This window comes from Balaenoptera borealis (assembly GCF_965194805.1).
Source record: "Balaenoptera borealis genome assembly, chromosome: 16".
Classification (NCBI taxonomy): Eukaryota; Metazoa; Chordata; class Mammalia; order Artiodactyla; family Balaenopteridae; genus Balaenoptera; species Balaenoptera borealis.
The window spans coordinates 86812435-86833646 of NC_138872.1; the positions used below are offsets into that span (position 1 = coordinate 86812435).

The following is a 21212-nucleotide window of genomic DNA, read 5'->3' on the forward strand; positions in this document are numbered from 1 at the left end:
GCGTCGGTGTCGGAGCCGGCTGGGGACTGCGGCCCGGGCAGGGGTCCAGCCTCACGCGGCCCGGGGCGGGGCCTCGCGGCCCCGGGCCCGGCGCTCCCGCCCCGTCTGCTCGCCGCGCTCCCCGCCCTCCCCGCGGCCGGGACGCAGGCCCCGCCCCTCCCCCTCCCCCTCTTCCTTATCTCTTTTTCGAACCTTTTGCATTTTTTTTAGTCTCATTTCCTGTCGGGTTTTGCATTTCCCTCCCCCTTCCAGCCTGTGACACACTTTCTCTCCTTTTTTCTCTCTTTTGCCTCCTTTGGCCTCCGGACTGCTGCCCGGGTGGCGCGCGGCCCCCTACCGGCCCTGCAGCCCCTGGGCCGGCTGCGCCCCTCGCACGGTCCGGGCGGCGGGGACCGAGGGCCGGGGCCCCGGGGGGAAGACGGCGGCCTGCGCGGAGCATGAGCGGCCCAGGTAGGCGCGGCGGACGCGGGGGTGGGGACACGGGGGACGGCGGGGGCGGCGCGGTCGTGGGGAGGGGGGACGCGGGGGGCCCGGGGTCCTCGGCGGGCGGCGCGGAGTCGGGGCGCCGTGCGGGGGTCTGGAGGGGCTCGCTTTGCTGGTCCCGCGCTGCCGGACCGCCATCCCTCTCTCCCCATCTCTTTCCCCCTTTCCCCTCTGGCTCCATCTCTATCTCCCTCTCCCCGCCTGCCTTTGGAAAACTTTATCTCCACTTTCCATCTCCCCGTATCCCGCCTCCGAGTTCCTCTCGGACCGTCTGTCTCTGGGTGGCCCCGCCTGGCAAAGTCCCCAGCCCCCTCAGAGAAGAAAGGGATGAAAGGGGGGGGGCCGGCCCGGCAGGGCGCCCCTCGGTGCCCCTGTCCCAGAAGGAGGAAAAGAACTTTTCTAAGACCTGAAAGGACAGGAAGTTTCCAGACCACAGCCGGGCCTGACTCGGAGGCTCCCGAGAAGGTGGAGCCCCTGGGAGGGGAGGGGAGGGGAGGGCAGGGGGAAGGACAGCCCCTCCCATGGGGAGAGTGTGGAACCAGGAGGGGCCCAGGCTCCCCGCAAAGCCAGGATGAGGTCCCAGCGGCCTCGTGCCTGAAGTCCCCAGCCCCGTGACACTGACCTCCCCCAGGACACTGCCCAGGCTGGAAGGGGCCCCCGTGGTCTCCTGAACTCTCGGCGCAGGGAAACGAGAGGGCTTCTCTGTCCCTTCAGAGTTCAGAGCACAGTTGGAGGGGCCCCAGGGAGACAGTTCTGGTGCAGGGAGCAGGGCCAGCTTGACGGGTACGTGCGTCTGAGCTCCCAGCTTCCTGGCACCTGGTCTGGAGCGTGTCAGCAGAGGACCATCCCCACAAACCTGGTCTTGTGGACCAAACCCACCTCTGCCCAGCCTGCCCCCAAACCTTTGATTTGTGGTAGGAAAAAATTTCTCCTGACATTTACCACCTCTCCTGAAAGTGTAAGGCTACCAGCCTCCCAAGGAAGGAAAGAAACGTTGGTCCATCACTGGACAATTATTGGGTGCCTCCTCTGTGGTTATTGGGTGCCGGAAGTCCCAAGCCGTAGGTTAATGCGAGGACAGGAATTTAGCTACAGTGTTCCACTTCTGTCCTTGCCCTGTGTCTCCACTTCTCTCTAACCCCCAGGCAGCTGTAAGGAAATGATGGTCCCCGCTGTGGGCCGGGGCTGATCAGGGGGCAAAGGGAGCCTGGGACTGACTCAGCCTCATCACATCCCAGCAAAATTGTCTGGATGTCTGTTCATTTTATTAGCACCCATATCGAAAAGGAAGTCTGTTAGCCCCACCAACCCCTACAGTCCTGACTCTGTGTACAAATGTTCCTTTGTGTGATTTTTTTTTTAAATTGTAAAATACACATGACATAAAATTTACCATCTTAACCACTTTTAAGTGTATAGTTCAAGGGTATTAAGTACATTCACATTGTTGTACAACCATCACCACCATCCATCTCCAGGACTTTCCATCCTCCCAAACTGAAACTCTGTCACCATTAAACAACTCCCCATCCCCTTCTCCAGCCCCTGGAAACCACCCTTCTACTTTCTGTCTCTATGAATTTGACTCCTCTAGGGACGCCATGTAAGTGGAATCCTGCAGTATTTGTTCTTTTGTGTCTGGCTTATTTCACTGAGCATAACGTCCTCAAGGTTCACCCATGTTGTAGCAATTGTCAGAATTTCCTTCCTTTTTAAGGCTGAATAATATTCCATCGCATGGATGGACCACAGTTTGTTTATCCATTAATCCTTTATGTGATCTTTTACTTATTTTTTATTTTTTTAAAGATTTAATTTTATCTATTTTTGGCTGTGTTGGGTTTTCGTTGCAGTGTGCAGGCTTCTCCTTGCGGTGGCTTCTCTTGTTGCAGAGCCCAGACTCTAAGCGCACTGGCTTCAGTAGTTGTGGCCCGCGGGCTCTAGAGCGCAGGCTCAGTAGTTGTGGCGCATGGGCTTAGTTGCTCCGCGGTATGTGGGATCCTCCCGGACCAGGGATCGAACCCGTGTACCCTGCATTGGCAGGCGGATTCTTATCCACTGCGCCACCAGGGAAGTCCCTATGTGATCTTTTAAAATGACTTGTAAACCTAACTCTTCTTCTAAAGGTGGTGGCCCTTGTTTGAATCACTCAGTGGGCACTGTCTGGGTGACACTGTCTGGGTGACGTTACCAGCTACCATCGGGGACACACAGAAGGAACGAGAGACCCAGACATCCTCCCCTAAATAGTTCAGGCCCTACAGTCGTGTTGCCATGACCAGAGCGTGGCAGAGACTCAAACTAGAGGAAAGGATTGAGGGAAGGAAGGATGGCGAGAGGCGAGTGTGGGCGATGGTGGGACTCAGAGAGCCCAGCAGTCAGTGGAAGGTTCCAGGCTGAGACTGTGCTGTTGGGGCAACATCCCAACTAACTTCTCCACTTTCCGACATGCGTTTCTCCACCTTTCCAATGGAAGCCTTGCGGTACCTGGTTTGCTGGTTATAGCACTTCATGCGAGAAGGGCCAAATCGAGTCCCAGTGCGCAGGTGATTATGGTGAAAAGGGACACCAGATGCTGATAAACAGAGCTCCTCCCATCAGTTTAAAACTGCCTTCCGTCCTCTCTTGCTTTGTCCCCACATTTGGCCTTGAAGACAGTGAGTGCCTCCTGGTAATCGGGACGATGGTGAAGTCCCGCGAGGGCCAGAATGCCCAGATGACCACCCCAAAGCAGAGTGTGACCAGATCTGTGAAACTTGGGTTAAAAAGAGGTCAGATCAAGGGGGAAAGGCCTCAGGAGGTCCACGGTCCGCCTTCTGGGTCGGAGGCCGAGGCGGGGGGTGGGAAGGAGCCTCGGGCTATGGCCCAGACGCAGCGTCCAGCCGTGACTGCCCACCTGGGCCGGCCTGCCATCCCTTCAGCTCTCTGGGAGTCATCTCTCCCCAGTGAAATCAGGATATTAATACTGATTATTTTCAGTCTTGTCAGTTACACCAAGCATAAAATGAGAAAACTCGAGACGTGCCATACTCTTCCCGTTGCTGTTATTCCTGAGATCCGGGGAGGATGAGAGAGGATGGACGCTTAGGTCCGGACCTGGAGCTGGAGTGCGGCTTTCCCCACCCCGCGCCGGGTGGACTTCCTTTCTTAGTCTCCTGCTCTGCAGTCCTAATCTTCCAGGGCAGCCGAGAGGATTGAAGGAAATCTACCCTGTAGTTGTACTGCATTATCCAGGAGGTCTGGAGCATTTTGAATTGATTTAAATATGGGAACAGAAAGAAAAGGAAAAGACGACTATCAAGGAAGCCCCTGAAAACCGCTTTTCTGCTAAAGAAAAATTAGATTGGCAGATTCCCAGGTGCCAGCCTCCTCACCCGTGCCACGGCGCATGGGAAGAGCATGACCTGTGCACTTCACATGCAAGGAACACGCCCCGTACATCTTCCCCCAAAGTCTCCTTGAGCAGCTCCTGCTTGTGGGTCAGTGGTTTTAAGGGGGTGACTATTTCCAGGGGGGGTAACCTTTCTAGTTGTGATTTGTTCAGGGCTCTGAGATTGTAACGGTCGCTGTCAGATTGGTGTAATGGGCCAGTGCCGCGGGGTAACGAAGGGTCCCTGCTCCTGCCTCTGGCAAAAGCGCTCCGTCTTCGCTGGTCCAGTCCCGCAGTCAAGCTCCCCCGGCTCATCTCTTATGTCACGGTCCTCTGGTCCTCCCAGCTCCTCACAAGTGGGTGAGCCAGAGCCAGGGCTCCATCCTCCCCGGGTGGTTTCTGTGTCAGGGGTGTAACCTTCCTTCTCACCCCAAATCCAACTCTGGAATGTATGTCCTCATATTCGAGTGTGGCGGTGACAAAGCGGGGCCCCAGGCTCTGTCCACATACCTCACAAATCCTGCAGGTACCACAGCAACACCTGTCAGACTCTGTAGAGTCAGCGCCATCCCCCGGTGCTGGACCCGTCCCCTGAGAGGCAGGTTCCTCCAGGTGGAAAGATCTACGGACTTCTGGAGCCAGGCAGAAAGGGCTTCTGCCCCGGCTCTGCCACGTACTAGCTGTGTGACCTCAGGAAAGTCACCGGTGGCTCTGAGCCTCAATGGCCACGTGTGTAAAATGAAAGTACCACCCCTAAATTAACATAGACCAAAGTGTTTCCAAATGAGAGTGCTCTGCTTTTAAAGGTGTACTACTGACTTGGTTATTTTTGACAGAGTTGGGGGTAGGAGGTAGAATAGAGTGATGAATTTGATGCAAAACTGAATTTATCTGAGAGAGCTATTTCCTTAATTTACAGAGAACTCTCAGAAGAAATCGGTGAGATGCAGGAATCGGCACACTTCTTCTGTAAAGGTCCAGATAGTAAATACCTGAGGCTCTGAGAGCCAGAAGGTCCCTGTGGAAACGGCTCTGCTCTGTCCTTGCCATGTGGCCAGATTTGGCCAGTGGGGCAGGATGGGCAGTGCAGGGGTGGGCCCTCCACTGCAGTTTGCTGACTCCAGAATTAGGGAACTCGACCCAAGAGAAAAATGCTTAAAGGATGTGAACAAACAGAATATGAACAGACCAATCAATTTACAATGAATAAATGCGAAGTAATACAACAGAGACGTGCCTTTTTTTCACTGTCCGACTGGCAAAGATCAAAACATTTGATAAAACGTTATATTGGTGAGAGAAACGAGAAGCAGGTAGTCTAATACGCTGTGGATTTGACAATATGTACCAGCATGATAAGTGAATCAACCCAAGAATTCCACTTCTAAGAATTATCTCACAGATAGACTTGTCCATCTTTTTGTGCACGCTGATGTTAATTTGTAGCATTGTTTTTAATGGGAAAAAACTTGAAACCACACAAATGCTCCTCAAAAGCAAGATCCATCCATCCAGTGGAATTCTGTGAGGCCATTAATGAGACAGGGGCATAGAGGGAGTTTCTGGAAGAAAGCACTAGCACCTATAAGAAACTGCTCTAGTAGGACATCTGGGGAATGGTGGCTGGGTGGACGAAGGGGAAAATTCTAGTATTTTTTTTTTAACATCTTTATTGGAGTATAATTGCTTTACAATGGTGTGTTAGTTTCTGCTTTATAACAAAGTGAATCAGTTATACATATACATATGTCCCCATATCTCTTCCCTCTTGCATCTCCCTCCCTCCCACCCTCCCTATCCCACTCCACTAGGTGGTCACAAAGCACCGAGCTGATCTCCCTGTGCTATGCGGCTGCTTCCCACTGGCTCTCAGTTTTACATTTGGTAGTGTATATATGTCCATGCCACTCTCTCACTTTGTCCCAGCTTACCCTTCCCCCTCCCTGTGTCCTCAAGTCCATTCTCTAGGAGGTCTGCGTCTTTATTCCCGTCTTGCCCCTAGGTTCTTCATGACCATTTTTTGTTTGTTTGTTTGTTTTTTAGATTCCATATATATGTGTTAGCATATGGTATTTGTTTTTCTCTTTCTGACTTACTTCACTCTGTAAGACAGTCTCTAGGTCCATCCACCTCACTGCAAATAACTCAGTTTCGTTCCTTTTTATGGCTGAGTAATATTCCATTGTATATATGTGCCACATCTTCTTTAGCCATTCATCTGTTGATGGACACTTCGGTTGCTTCCATGTCCTGGCTGTTGTAAATAGAGCTGCAATGAACATTGTGGTACATGACTCTTTTTGAATTATGGTTTTCTCAGGGTATATGCCTAGTAGTGGGATTGCTGGGTCATATGGTAGTTCTATTTTTAGTTTTTTAAGGAACATCCATACTGTTCTCCATAGTGACTGTATCAATTTACATTCCCACCAACAGTGCAAGAGGGTTCCCTTTTCTCCACACCCTCTCCAGCATTTATTGTTTGTAGATTTTTTGAGGATGGCCATTCTGACCAGTGTGAGATGATATCTCATTGTAGTTTTGATTTCCATTTCTCTAATGATTAATGATGTTGAGCATTCTTTCATGTGTCTGTTGGCAATCTGTATATCTTCTTTGGAGAAATGTCTATTTAGGTCTTCTGCCCATTTTTGGATTGGGTTGTTTGTTTTTTTAATATTGAGCTGCATGAACTGCTTGTAAATTTTGGAGATTAATCCTTTGTCAGTTGCTTCATTTGCAAATATTTTCTCCCATTCTGAGGGTTGTCTTTTGGTCTTGTTTATGGTTTCCTTTGCTGTGCAAAAGCTTTTAAGTTTCATTAGGTCCCATTTGTTTATTTTTGTTTTTATTTCCATTTCTCTAGGAGGTGGGTCAAAAAGGATCTTGCTGTGATTTATGTCATAGGGTGTTCTGCCTATGTTTTCCTCTAAGAGTTTGATGGTGTCTGGCCTTACATTTAGGTCTTTAATCCATTTTGAGTTTATTTTTGTGTATGGTGTTAGGGAGTGTTCTAATTTCATTCTTTTACATGTAGCTGTTCAGTTTTCCCAGCACCACTTATTGAAGGGGCTGTCTTTTCTCCACTGTATATGCTTGCCTCCTTTATCAAAGATAAGGTGACCATATGTGCGTGGGTTTATCTCTGGGCTTTCTATCCTGTTCCATTGACCTATATTTCTGTTTTTGTGCCAGTACCATACTGTCTAGATTACTGTAGCTTTGTAGTATAGTCTGAAGTCAGGGAGCCTGATTCCTCCAGCTCCGTTTTTCTTACTCAAGATTGCTTTGGCTATTGGGGGTCTTTTGTGTTTCTATACAAATTGTGAAATTTTTTGTTCTAGTTCTGTGAAAAATGCCATTGGTAGTTTGATAGGGATTGCATTGAATCTGTAGATTACTTTGGGTAATAGAGTCATTTTTCACAATGTTGATTCTTCCAATCCAAGAACATAGTATATCTCTCCATCTATTTGTATCATCTTTAATTTTTTTCACCAGTGTCTTATAATTTTCTGCATACAGGTCTTTTGTCTCCTTAGGTAGGTTTATTCCTAGATATTTTATTCTTTTTGTTGCAATGGTAAATGGGAGTGTTTTCTTAATTTCACGTTCAGATTTTTCATCATTAGTGTGTAGGAATGCAAGAGATTTCTGTGCATTAATTTTGTATCCTACTATTTTACCAAATTCATTGATTAGCGCTAGTAGTTTTCTGGTAGCATCTTTAGGATTCTCTATGTATAGTATCATGTCATCTGCAAACAGTGACAGCTTTACTTCTTCTTTTCCGATTTGGATTCCTTTTATTTCTTTTTCTTCTCTGATTGCTGTGGCTAAAACTTCCAAAACTATGTTGAATAATAGTGGTGAGAGTGGGCAACCTTGTCTTGTTCCTGATCTTAGTGGAAATGGTTTCAGTTGTTCACCATTGAGGACGATGTTGGCTGTGGGTTTGTCATATATGGCCTTTATTATGTTGAGGAAAGTTCCCTCTGTGCCTACTTTCTGGAGGGTTTTTATCATAAATGGGTGTTGAATTTTGTCGAAAGCTTTCTCTGCATCGATTGAGATGATCATATGGTTTTTCTCCTTCAGTTTGTTAATATGGTGTATCACGTTGATTGATTTGCATATATTGAAGAAGCCTTGCATTCCTTGGATAAACCCCACTTGATCATAGTGTATGATCCTTTTAATGTGCTGTTGGATTCTGTTTGCTAGTATTTTGTTGAGGATTTTTGCATCTATGTTCATCAGTAATATTGGCCTGTAGTTTTCTTTCTTTGTGACATCTTTGTCTGGTTTTGGTATTAGAGCGATGTTGGCCTCGTAGAACGAGTTTGGGAGTGTTCCTCCCTCTGTTATATTTTGGAAGAGTTTGAGAAGGATAGGTGTTAGCTCTTCTCTAAATGTTTGATAGAATTCGCCTGTAAAGCCATCTGGTCCTGGTCTTTTGTGTGTCGGAAGATTTTTAATCACAGTTTCAATTTCAGTGCTTGTGATTGGTCTGTTCATATTTTCTCTTCCTTCCTGGTTCAGTCTCGGAAGGTTGTGCATTTCTAAGAATTTGTCCATTTCTTCCAGGTTGTCCATTTTATTGGCCTATAGTTGCTTGTAGTAATCTCTCATGATCCTTTGTATTTCTGCAGTGTCAGTTGTTACTTCTCCTTTTTCATTTCTAATTCTATTGATTTGAGTCTTCTCCTCTAGTATTCATTTTGAGTCCTTTTCTTTTCTTTGTTTTTTAACCCTGAGCAACTGTTATCATTCTGATTAAGAAAACAAGAAGGAAAAGCCAGGTTCAGAAGAGAACAGCAAGGGTGGTCCCCATGAACTGCTGTCCCGCTTAGTCTTAGCTGTCCTGATTCCCAACCTGCTGGGTTGCAGGAAGAGAGTTCCTCTCGCAGTGACTTCTGATTTCAGTTGTGTCCCAGTAAGAGAAATCACAGGGCCTCCGTGCTCCTGTGGAAAGGCAAAACTGATTGGTTAAAAAAAAAAAAAGGATTTGTTTTAAATTAAGGCATAGCACACACACAGTACACGTCCCAAATCTGAAGTGCACTATGGGGGAGGTTTCACACCCACCCACGTAGCCCATCATCCAGATCGAGACATGGGTCCTTTCCAGGCCTCCAGGGGGTAGGGGTCTCATGCTCCTTCCCAGTTGCTAAGCCCCCCACCCCTTTTGCCTGTCCTTGAATGTCACGTAAATGACATCACACAGAGTGTGCTCTTGTGTCTCCAACTTGATTCATCCATGTGTATAGCCGTCATCGGGGTTTTTTCCTTGCTGTATAATGTTGCACTGTGAGCATTTACCACAATTTATGTATCCATCCTACCGCTGATGAACACGCGCGTTGTGTGCAGTTTGGGGCTATTGTGAGAGCTGCTGTGAACACTCTTGCAGAAGTCTTGGTGGTGATGACCCACTTTTTTTAATCTGAGGGCAAACAGAAACCTTGTGCCAGCATTACTGGAGATTTAGCCAATTGTTATTTCAGTGGATGAATGCTGATACGAAGTAAAACTGCGTTTTATTGACATTACTGCTTCGTTCCCTGCCTCTGAGTAAGGATTCGGTCATTCACTGAACTTTTCTAAGAAGAAATGGCCTTTTTGAAAAGGGATTCAAGTGTGGCTGGTTCGGGGGGTGTGGGGGAGTGTGCGGTTGAATAATAATGATACCTTGCACTTCTCTCCGAGTCTCCTGGCTTCAGTTCTCAGATGCTTTTCAAAATCAACTTGTGAAGTTCCGTGGCGCCTGGGGAGCTGAGGCCACGGCCATGCCGGTTTGCGGGTGGGAGGCAGAGACGCATGGCGATTCCCAATTCCTTGTGGGAGTTCTCCATCCTCAAAAATCGTGTCTTCTGTACTCTTAGAGGAGGTTCTGCCACGGGGCCCTGGAGACGCAGGTGTTCTGAGTTTTGGGAGGTTTTAGGCTGTAAAGGAAGGTGGCCCTAGGAAGGAGAGGGTGGTTTCCTATAACTGCTCCGAGTAGGGGAGACCACCCGACTACAGCAAAGCAGAGGGCTGTCCCCAAGGAATGGGTCAATCTCCTTCCCCCTCAGTTCTGTATAGAAATTCTGTATAATGTTGTATCTTTCTTAACTGATTTAAAAATATGCTTTTGAAACCCAACCATTTATGTCGGACTACCTGGGCCCAAGAGGTTCCCGTGCCCTAAGCTGATGACCATCCTTCGTCCTTCGACCCACCAGCCGCCCCCGGCCTCCCCTGGCCCCCGACCTCTCCGGGCCCCCGGCCTCCTCCTCCACCCGCCTGGTCCTGCCTCCACGCAGGCACCAGAGCCACCTTGTACATGCAGAGATGCTTCTAAAGCGGTTGTCTCCTTTTTCTCCAGTTTCATCAACTTTTTTCCTTCTCTCCAAGGATCATTCCGACCAGAGTACAAATATGCTGCAGTTCCCCCCATCTTTAAAGAAAAAATCCCAAACCAGCCTTGATTTCATATTCCCTTGTAGCTGTCACTGCCTTGCTCTGTACCCCTTTTCTGTTAGTCTGTCGGGGCTGCTGTAACAAAGTACTGCCGACCGGGGAGCGGCGCGGGGGAAGGGGGGTTAAACAATTGAAGTTTATTCTCCCAGTTCTGGAGGCTGGAAGTCCGCGATCAAGGTGTGGGCAGGGCTGGTGTCTCCTGAGGCTTCTCTCCTTGACTTGTAGGTGGCCGCCTTCTAGCTGTGTCCTCACGTGGTCAGCCCTCTGTGTGCGTGCACCCCTGGTGTCTCTCTGTGTGTCCAACCTCCTCTTCTTACAAGGACACCAGCCCCCCTGGATTAGGGCTCACCCTAACGGTCTCACGTTAACTCAGTCACTCCTTAAAGGCTGTATCTCCAACTACAGGTAGTGGGGCTAGGGCTTCAGCATATGCATTTGGGGAGATGCAACTCAGCCATCACACCTTTACAGACGGTCTCTTTGAAAGTGTTGTCTACACCGTCTGTCCCCATTTCCTGTCCCCGCATTCTGTCCTGGACCCACTTCAGTCAGACTTCTGCCCCCAGAGTCCCCAAGTCCAGGTCCACTCGTAGTCCTCAGGGGCATTAGCTCAGTCTGTCTACCTCTCCTCCTCGGAATGTGGCATGGGTTCCCTCTCTTGGTTTCTCCCGCCTTCCCGGCCACTCCTTCCTAGTCTCTCTTTTCTGATTCTTCTGTGTCCCCTGACCTCTGAGGTCAAAGGGCCTCGGCCTCTTCTCCCTCTGCACTCCTTCCTGGATGGTCTCATCTAGTCTCAGGGCTTCAAAGCCACCTCTGTGTTCATGACTCCCAAGTTTATACCTCCTGCCAGGCCTCCCCTCCTGAACTGTGCACTTCAGTAGCCAGTGGTCTTGACTACCCGGACATGGAGTTGATCCAAAACCAAACTTCTGATTTTCGCATCCTTAAGTCCTCTCTTCCATCCTGCCAAGTGCTCAGGCTTTGAAACCTTGGGGTGGTCTTTGATTCCTCTCTTAGAAATAGGAATGTGTCCACTTGCTCAGCACAGAAAACCCAAGTGTTCTGGCTCGGTCACAAAGAATGTCATTCCCATGCCTTGTTGGTGCATCTTTCAGGGGACTTGTACCCCTAACAGTTGGGGCACAGCATGATGTGCTGGAGAGAACCCGGGGCTCAGAAGGCAGGGGTGAGATTCGGGTTCTGGGCCACTAACCCATTGGGCCGTCTTGGCCAAGTCCCTTCTCTGCTCTGGGCTCAGTTTCCTCATAAGTGAGGTGAGACAGGAGACGGGGCCGGGGACGGCAAATGGGTTTCACCTTGAGGGCCAGCTCCGTGGAAGAGAGTTCTGTGATCGATTGCCCATGTCTGCTGTGGGTGTGAAACTGACAATTGGAGCCCGGGTGCCCCCCATTAGTCATCCCTGCCCTGGCTCCTCACCACCAAGAACCCTTCCAGCTTTAAAAATCTGTGATCGCGCCCTGACCTTGAGCAGATCACTTCACTGTCCCAAGATTTTGTTTCTTCGCAAGCGAGGTGGAGATAAATAATCCCTGCCTTCCTACCACACAAAATTGCTCTGAGGAGCGTATGAGATAGTGGGTGAAAAATTGCTTGGAAAACAACAGAACGTTATATAAATGCAAGGTTTCATTGTTATTAACTGACCTCCCTGGTCATGATTTGTGTTAGTCATGCCTTCCTCTGAACCGTCTTCTAGGGCTGGGCAAGAAGCCTTTGCTTTCATTTTTGCCCCTGCCCCCCACCTCGGGCAAGACAGTGCCATTTGGATTTCCCTGGTGATGATGAGAAAGGAGATCAGTATGGATGTTGGGTGTGGGGGTGATCTTTCTGTGCTTGGACGATCTCAGCATCTTTCACAGCCCCCGGGGCAGGTGAAACCAGGAAGCCTTCTCCAGAGCCTTTCAGCTACTCAGCACCGTCTTACGCTCCCACCATCACCCCACCACTTTGTGACACTTCTGCACAACAGGTGGGGAAAAATCTTCCCAAAGTAAATTTCTGTCTCCCTCAAGGGTTCATCTGTATTATCCAGATGTCTGGAGTGAAAGTAATTCCCCGGTTGGGCAGTTGGGAGCGGTGGGTCTCACCGGAGCACTGCTGAACACAGCACTGGTTAATTTCTGGAGCAGACACCCGCCCTGCAGCCTGCGGGAATCCAGGGGAGATTTCCAGATACAGCTACTTTTGTTACCTGATGAAGAAAGCATCCCTTCCCTCAATCTACAATTCTCCCCTCTTTCACCTTGAATGTTGTTAATGCCCCGTGTTTTCTGCCAAAATCCCAAAGAGAGTCTGTTTGCAGCTTCCTGTGTGCATTAACTTGTCCCAGAGACCCAGGGGAGCCATCTGTTCTTATGTTATTTGGTGTAAGCAAAGCTTTGGGGCATTTCTTCTTGCCAGTGGTGTGTTCTGAGCTGGTTTCTTTGCTCAGGCTCTTATTTATTGGCGAGCGCGTCTCATTTCCTTCTTCCCTCCTGCAGCCTTTGTCGTGAACAGTGTTCGGCGCGGTGTGAAATGAGAAGCATTCAGAACTCTTCTAAGACATAAAGGTTTGATTTCTTTTTTCTTTTTTTTTTTTTTAAGGGGCAGAAAAATAAAGGACTTGAGTTTCCTGTAGGACTGGAAACAGTGAATCAGACTTTTGTTTTGCTTAAAACCTGAAAATCTCAGGCAGCAGTTGAGAGTCTCTGGACAGGACTGAGTGCTCTGTTTGGGGGTTTAGGGTGATGTCCCTTCCCCACGGGCCATTCCACGGGAGAGGGGCTGGCCACCCACGGAGACTGATTTGAGAGGGACCAGAAAGGCTACCTGAGTCACAGAGCTGCCCAAGGCAGAGTGGGCACTGACACTTCCTGCCTTGCCTTTTCTGCTCCGTGAGGCATTTCAGTGATTCAGTGCCTGGTGTTATCCACAGACGAATGGGTGCAGTGCGCGTGAGCTCTCCCTCTCCCAGCAGGCGACCTTGGACAAGTCGCTGAAGTCATTGGTGAAGTGGGGATAAGACGGCACCCTTCCCACAGGAAGTTAGATGAGATACCACCTCCCAAGTGCCATGAGGCAGGCAAGACATCCAGGGAGGCACGGTTGGGACAGGTGCACACTCGTGATACAGGTGTGCCATGCTCGTTAGCAGGATGCCCTGGAGAAAGTTCAGAAGGGCCCCTGACAAACCTATAATCTAGCATGAGCCATTTGCTTACATCCCTTGCCTGATCCCCGTTCGTTAACATCCATTACTACCATTATCCTTTTATTCATCCCTTAACGAGTACCCAGTGCCTGCCACTCCCGGACACTCCACTAGGTGCCAGGGGTAAACAGATCTAAGGGCGGGGTCCTCACCCCAATAAGCCTGTACTCAGGTGAGGAGACAGTCAGTTGCAAGATAAAGGAGGCACGCATTGAAGACGTGTGTGAGAGACAGGGGCACCCGGGTCTGCCCAGGGAGACAGAGACCCCCAGGGCCGATAGAAGCTGAAATGAGACTTGGAAAATAACGAGACTTTTGCCAGGCAGAGACGTGGGAAGGGCCCTCTAAGGAGAGAAACCGCACGTGCCCAGCCGTGGAGGTGTGATGAGTGTCAGTGTTGGCAAAAAGACGGGAAGATGTGGGGACGGGGGAGGAGGGGCCACCGAGAGCCCCCGGATGCCTTGCCGAGGGGGCAGATGCTGTCCGGTGGGTGAGCACCAGATACTGGGGCGACTGAGCCGTGACTGGGAGCCAGGATGGATGTGCAGGTTCGAAAGGTCACACACAGCGGTGCGGAGAACAGATGGGAGACGGGGGGCAAGAGGCACGGAGGGCCCCCTCTGATGGGACGTGGGCCAGGATGAGCTGTGTCTTTAAGTAAACTTTGTGGGTGCATGACATTCACGCAGGAGGCGTGCACACATCCTAAGTGTGCAGCACGACGGATTTTCGCAAAGTGAACGCACGGTGTCCCCAGTACCCAGATCAAGAAACAGAACGTGACCAGCTGAAAAATAATATTTTAATGAAAAACAATAATGGCTTTTCATAGCATAGTAATTTTTAGTATAAGTCTGTCCCAAATACTGCACGGGACATGCACTTTCTTCAAAATGATTGGTTATTCAAGATACAAGTCTAACTCAGCGCCCTGTATTTTATCTGATAACCCTGGATGCATCCACGTTGTTGCAGGTGGCAGTAGTTCTTCCATGTTTTTATTGCCAGCAAGAGTCTGTTTTATGACTGTTGCACGTTTTATCGAGACTACCACTGATGGATCACTGAGTTGTTTCCAATTTGAGGACATCATGAATGCGGCTGCTCTGAGCACTCTTACACTTACCTTTTGGAGACACGGGCTTGTATTTCCACCCAAGAGTGGATTTGCTGGATCTTAGACTATGTTTATATTCAGCTCTAATAAATACAACCAAATAGTTTTCCAAGAATGTTGTTGCAAACTACACCCCATCAGTAGTGGAAGAGCGTTCCAGTTGCTCTACATCTTTTCTCACACAGCATTGTCTGTCTCTTCATTTAGCTATTCCAGTGGGTGTGCAGTCAAAACAAAGCATTGTGCAGTTTTAATTTGCGTCTCACTTGTGGCTGGGCCGAGTGCCTTTTCATGTATTGATCGGCCATTTTGGCTGTCCTCCTCTGTGAAGTGTCTGTTAGAGTTTTGCCCACTTTTCTGTTGTCATGTCTTTTTCTTATTGAATTGGAGCAGTTCTTTATATATGAGGAGTCCTTTGTCAGATAAACGTATTGCAGATATCTTCCTTCAGTTTATAGCTTGCCCTTTCGCTCTCTTATTAGAGTCTGCTGATGAACAGAAGTTTTTAATTTTAATGTAGTCCAGCTCGTGTGGGTTTTTCCATCATGGTTCACTCTTTTTTGAGTCCTGTTTAAGAAAGATATGCCTTATTAGTTTATCCAGTTTCATTACATTTTTTAATGTGGCTACTTAAAAATTAAAATTATATGCGTGGTTCAAAAAAACAAAAAAGAAAGAAAGATATGCCTACCCCAGAGTGTGTGTTTCCTCCTAAAAGCTTTATTGTTTCATCTTTCACGTTTAGATCTATAACCCATCTAGAATGGATTTTTCCTTTAATAAAGGATAACGTACGTACAATAAAACCCATTTTAAATACACAGTCCAGGGAATTTTGATAAAAGTATATACCCATGTGACCACAACCACAGGCAAGATGTAGAAGATTTCCATCACCCCATAAAGTTGCTTTATGTCCTTTTGCTTCTCAGAGTGTGGTCCATGGGCGAGCAGCATCGACCTCACCTGAGAGCTGGTTAGAAATGCAGACTCTCGGGCCCCACCCCAGGCCGGCTGAATTAGAATCTGCATTTTAACAAAATCCCTAGGTACTTTGTATGCACTTTAAAGTTTAGAGACAATCTGAGTTCCTTTGAAGAAAGGTGACAAGTGAAAAATGCTTTTTCTATTGTTATTAATGACATCGCCTGAAGCAAGGCAAGGTAAATGATAGATTATTGAGTTTGGGGAAAAAATGAAAGAGAAGAGAAAGACAAAGTTGGGAAGAAGTTTTGAAGTCATTACAGGAGCATCCTCTACTCCTTGGACCACTGCCTCTCCTGGAGACCTGGCCCCGCTGTTGTCCTGCAAAGCTGAGGGACAAGATTTGCCGTTGGGGAGGCTTGGGCTCCTGGGGCAGTGCTTCCTGGTCTGTGCCCTGGACCAGCATGGAGAAAGCCATCCTAACGACCAAGTCCACAGAGACCATAATTTTTGGTTTGTTGTTGTTTTTTTTTTTAACTTTTCTTTTTTTTTTAAGTTTAATTTTTATCTTTATGTAATATACGTATTGCTTTAAAATATCAAATACTTCCACGCGGCTTATAATAAAAAAATAGCAGTTCTCCAGCCCACCCCTCCCCGCTCCTCCGACATTTTAATCACCTACTTTTTGGATGACCCCTTATCCCTCACACTGGAGTCCGGTTTTCCAGTGAGTAAACGTTCCTTCTGCCAGAGCTGGGGAGAGAGTCTGGGGGTTTAACTGCCCCTTTTACATATCTTCAGCCCATCCTCCTGGTGTTAATCCCACCCTGGTTGTCCGCCTTCTGTGGTCCAAGGTACCTCTATTTTCTGGGCTTTTCTGGGATTCTGCAGAGCAAATTGGCTTTTGTTCCTTCCAGCTCTTCTACCATTAAGCACTTAGGTTTTCTCCTTCTCTACTCACATTAGACATTTTTACATTATAAATTAAATTTCTTTTTTTAAAAAATCAAACAAAAGAATATATACATATATTATAAAGAATACTAACAAAAAGGCTTCATATCTCAGTCTGTGGAATTTATTTTTGTGAGTGGTTTGAAATCCAATTAAATGTGTTAAGTTAAATTAAATTAATTTCCAAAGGGCTATCCCAGCCCCATCCCTTCCCCTCTGACCTGCGGTGGCGAGTTTCTCCTGCATTATATCCCTGGCTCTAAATCTGAGCTCACATTTCTGTTCCTTAGATCTATTTGTCTTTTGCCAAAAAAAAATAAAATACCAGGCTATCTTTTTCCCCCTTTGTTTTCTGCCTTCTCAGGTTTTAAGTGAGCATTTCATGATCCCATTTTACCCCTCTCAGCATATCAATTGTACTTCTTGTTAAGTTGTTGTTAGTGGTTGCCCTGTAGTTAAGAAAATACATTTTTGACTAATCCACGTCCCCCTTGAAATGACACTGGATGGTTTCCCATGTAGAGCCAGGCACCTTATAACCCAGTGTTCCCAGTTCCTGCCTCCCGACCCTCTGAGATTGTTGTCCGTCATTTCACTCACCATCCACTATCAGTTACGAGATATGTTGTTACGATGATGACTTTAAAAAACAGTAATCTTGTAGATCAATTAAGAATAAGAAAAATAAGGAAATCCCTGGCGGTCCAGTGGTTAGGACTCGATGCTTTCACTGCCGTGGTGGCCAGGGTTCCATCCCTGGTCAGGGAACTAAGATCCCGCAAGCCAATGGGCGGGGGCCAAACAAAGAAAAGAAAAGATCTTATTTGACTTTTATTTATTCCTGCGCCAATGCCCTTCCTTTCTTTATGTTGTTTTTCTTCTGCCCGAAGATCCTCTTTTAACACGTCTTGCAGGGCAAGCCTGTTGGCCATAAATTTCTTCCATGTTTGTTTATCTGAGAAAGTCTTCATTTCTCCTTCACGTTTGAGGACGATTTCGCTGGAAATTGACTTCTGAGCTGGTCGTCTTTTCTCTCTTAATACTTGCAGTATTTCACTCCACTCCCTTCTTGCTTGCCTGGTTTCTGATAAGGGGTCCACTGTGATTCTTATCATTATCTCTTCATAGGAAAGGTGTTTTCCCCCTCTCTGGCTTCTTTCAGGATTTTCTGTTCATCTTCGGATTTCTGCAGTTTGGATCTAATGTGCCCAGGTGTGTTTTTCTTGTTATTTACCCTGCTTGGTATTCTCTGAACTTCCTGGATCTGTGTGGTTTGGTTACAGATCCATTATTAATTCAACTATTAGTAACGTTCTTGGCCATTATTAATTCAACTGTTTGTTTTGCTTTCTTCTCTTTTGCTTCTCCCTCTGCTCATCACATTATACTACACTTTTGATATCATCCGATAACTCTTGCTTATTCTGCCCTGTTTTCTTTTCATTCTTTTTTCTCTTTACATTTCAGTTTGGAAGTTGTATTGACCTACACTCAAGCTCGCTGATTTTTTTCCTTGGCCACATCCAGTCTACCAATGAGCCTGTCAAAGACACTTTATTTCTGACACTGTGTTTTTGATTCTTCCTAAGAGCTTCCTTCTCTCTGCTTACGTTACCCTTCTGCATGGTGTCCAGTTTTTCCATTAGCGCCCTCAACCTATTAATCATATTTATTTTAAGTTCTCTGTCTAGAGTAATTCCAGTATTTGTGTCATATCTGAGTCAGGTTCTGATCACTGCTTTGTTACTTCAAAATGGATTTTTTCTTGGTTGTCACTTCAAAATGTATTTTCTCTTGCCTTTTGGCATACCTTGTGCTTTCTTATTGAGAGACATACGTGCTGTGTTGGGTAATAGGAACTGAGGCAAAGAGGGCGTTAGGGCTTTAAGTGTGAGGGTATCTGTTAATCTGGCCAGGCTTTGGGCTCCGTTCGGTATTTTTTGCAGCTGTAGGTGCCAGAAGCTTCAGCTCCTCGAGTACGCCTGCTTGTGTCTCCCTTCTTAACCCTGGGCTTCCCTCTGTTCTCCTCCTTAAAGAGAGTCTGGTTTTTTCAGCTCTTGTGGCTGTAACCACCGTGGTACTGGAGCCCTGTTGCTGTGGGGGGAGGGGAATGGTCTATAATCGACGACGAAATTTCAGTCTTTTCGTGGGCTGTGTTTTGGGGCTGAGGCGTTCACGAGGGATTCTCCGGTGATGTGGTTTTTCCCTCTGCCCCTGCCCGCCACTCCCTCCCCAGGTGCAGCATTCCCAGTCTGTCTCCTTGAAGCCTGATTCTGTTGACTATGGTCTCCCCTCCCGCTTTGGTGAGACAGGAAGGCTGGAGGGGTCCAGAGAAGGGAGGAACTTCTTCCCCTGGGTGGGATAAGGCTTCTGAATTGCATCTGGCCAAGTCCTCTCCCCTGGACTTTGTTATGACTAAGGCTCTGGGTCTACTTCACAGTGGTTCGTCTTCCCCTCCCTCTGCCAGAGACACCAGGGGGTCTTTCTGGGATCCTCACCATGAAAACCTGGAGGGGTTCCTGGGGGTAAACCCAAAAAAGTGTGGTGGCCTCCTAAGCCTGTGTCCCCTCCAGTTTTTCACTTTCACGCTAGTCCTCACTCAGCCTCCAGCAATTCATCAAAATCACCATTTAAGTGTTCCTTCCTGTTTATGGCTCCAGCAAATTCTTCTCCCTATAAGTAGATCTCATTTGCTGTATCCCTCTAGATGTCCCCATCTCTCGGGCTTTCAGGGTGGCCATTTGTCCTGTGACCTTAGTTCTCTGATGGGTCCAAGAAAATTGTTGATTTTCAGTTTGTCCAGCTTTTTCTTGTAAGGATGGAAATGATAACTTTCAAGCTCTTTACATGTTGTAGCTGAAACCAGAGGTCAATACCAAGCTGTCTTCATTACTGTAAGATATTCGTTAGGGTCGGCTACGCTGCGTAACAAATAGACCCCCAGATATCAAGGTCTTAAAGAGCAAGAGGTGTATATATTTTTTCTTATGTAAAATCAGGGTGGCTTTCAGGTCAGCAGGATAGCTCTCCTCCATGCAGTGCTTCAGGCACCCAGGCTCTTTCCATCATGTGCCCCACCATGCCTAGGCTACAGTGTTGTTTGCATCTGGGCAGCAGAAAGAATAGGGCAGAAAGGTGCACATATGGGAGGTTTAGTATGGACCTGGCCCAGAAGCAAAGCACAGTACTTTTGTTCACATTGCATTGAGAAGAACTCAGTCCATGCACCCAGAGAAAAAGAGAATGGAATTTCAGGAACAGCTACCATCCTCACCACTTACCGCTTTACATTAGCTCTACCAGTCTACTTGACCACGTTCTTTGTCAGATGTGTCTCGACTCTTTTGGTCCTTTGCTTCTCCTTATATACTTGAGATCCAACTTCTCGTGTTCTATTAACCCCTCTGTTGGGATTTCAATTGTATTAAATTTGTAGATCAATTTAGGGGGGACTGGCATCTTTATGATAATCAGTTTTTTCATGTGTGAACTTGGTTTGTCTTCCCATTTTTAAAGGTCCTCTATAATGTTTTCCAATAAAGCTTTAAAATTTTCTCTATAAAGGTCTTGCTTAGTTTTTGTTCAACTTATTCCTAATATCTTTTGGTTTTTTACTGCTATTACAAAGAATATCTTTTAAAATTTGCATTTATGTTGTTACTAATGTAGAGAAACACAGTTGATCTTTTTCATATTTAACCTTGGATTCATAACTATACTAAACTTTTTAACATTCTGATAATCTCTAGATTTTTTTCATTTTTCTATGTAGATAATATCATTTGTGAATTATGACAGTTCTTTCTTTTTTTTCCATTTCTTAGATCCTTTGTTTCTTTTTCTTTTGTTCATTTATTTTTTTGCTGTGCTGGTTGGCATCCCCAGTAAAGCATTGAATAATAGCGGTAATTGTGAGCATCTATGCTTTGGCCTCAGTCTTGAAGGAAAAGCTTTCAAAGCTTCACCTTTAACTATTGTGTTTGCTAGAGGATTTTTGTGGATATATTTAATTAGGTAAGAATGTTTATTTCCTTTCCATTCGTAGTTCGCCAATATATTTTATCAGGAATGCATGTCAGATTTTATCAAGTGCTCTCTCTACACCTGTGTTTTTTTTTTACTGAAACAACTACACAGGCACACCTTGGAGATACTGCAGGTTCGCTTCCAGACCACCTCAGTAAAGCAAGTCATATGAGTTTTTTCGTTTCCCAGTGCATATAAAAGTAAATCCTTGTTGTTTATCTATTTTTGGATAGTAGTATGTATCTGTTAATCCCATACTCCTAATTTGTCCCTCCCCTCCTCCCTCTTCCCTTTGGTAACTGTAAGTTTGTTTTCTATGTCTGTGAGTTTGTTTCTGTTTTGTGTATAGATTCATTTGTGTTATTTTTTAGATTTCACATATAAGTGATATCATATAGTATTTGTCTTTCTCTGTCTGACTTCACTAAGTATAATATTCTCTATGTTCATCCATGTTGCTGCAAATGGCAATATTTCATTTTTTTAGTGGCCAAGTAATATTTCCACATCTATTTTTTTGGTGACTAATTCTCACCTCAGGTGTATCTATTCTACTGTTTAACCATCCTTTGAGGGCTTTAAAAGCCACATGACTAAGGACAATTTCAAACATACAAAATAGAGAGATTCAAATAAGGAACCCCCTCCCTTTTCCCATTGTC

General features: G+C 46.7%; 1 protein-coding gene across 4 annotated transcripts in view; it reads left to right on the forward strand.

The window, feature by feature from the left end:
* The first annotated feature begins 203 nt into the window (after positions 1-203).
* CARD11 (caspase recruitment domain family member 11) overlaps positions 204-21212 on the forward strand; it is a 106115-nt gene continuing 85106 nt past the window's right edge. The window contains exons 1-2 of one of the 4 annotated variants that reach the window (XM_082358790.1): positions 206-450; positions 12817-12885. The gene's annotated coding sequence lies outside the window, so the exon portion shown is untranslated. Of the gene's footprint in view, positions 451-10175; positions 12886-21212 lie in introns of those variants that run through there. The other 3 variants (XM_082358787.1, XM_082358788.1, XM_082358789.1) reach the window with 3 other exon arrangements.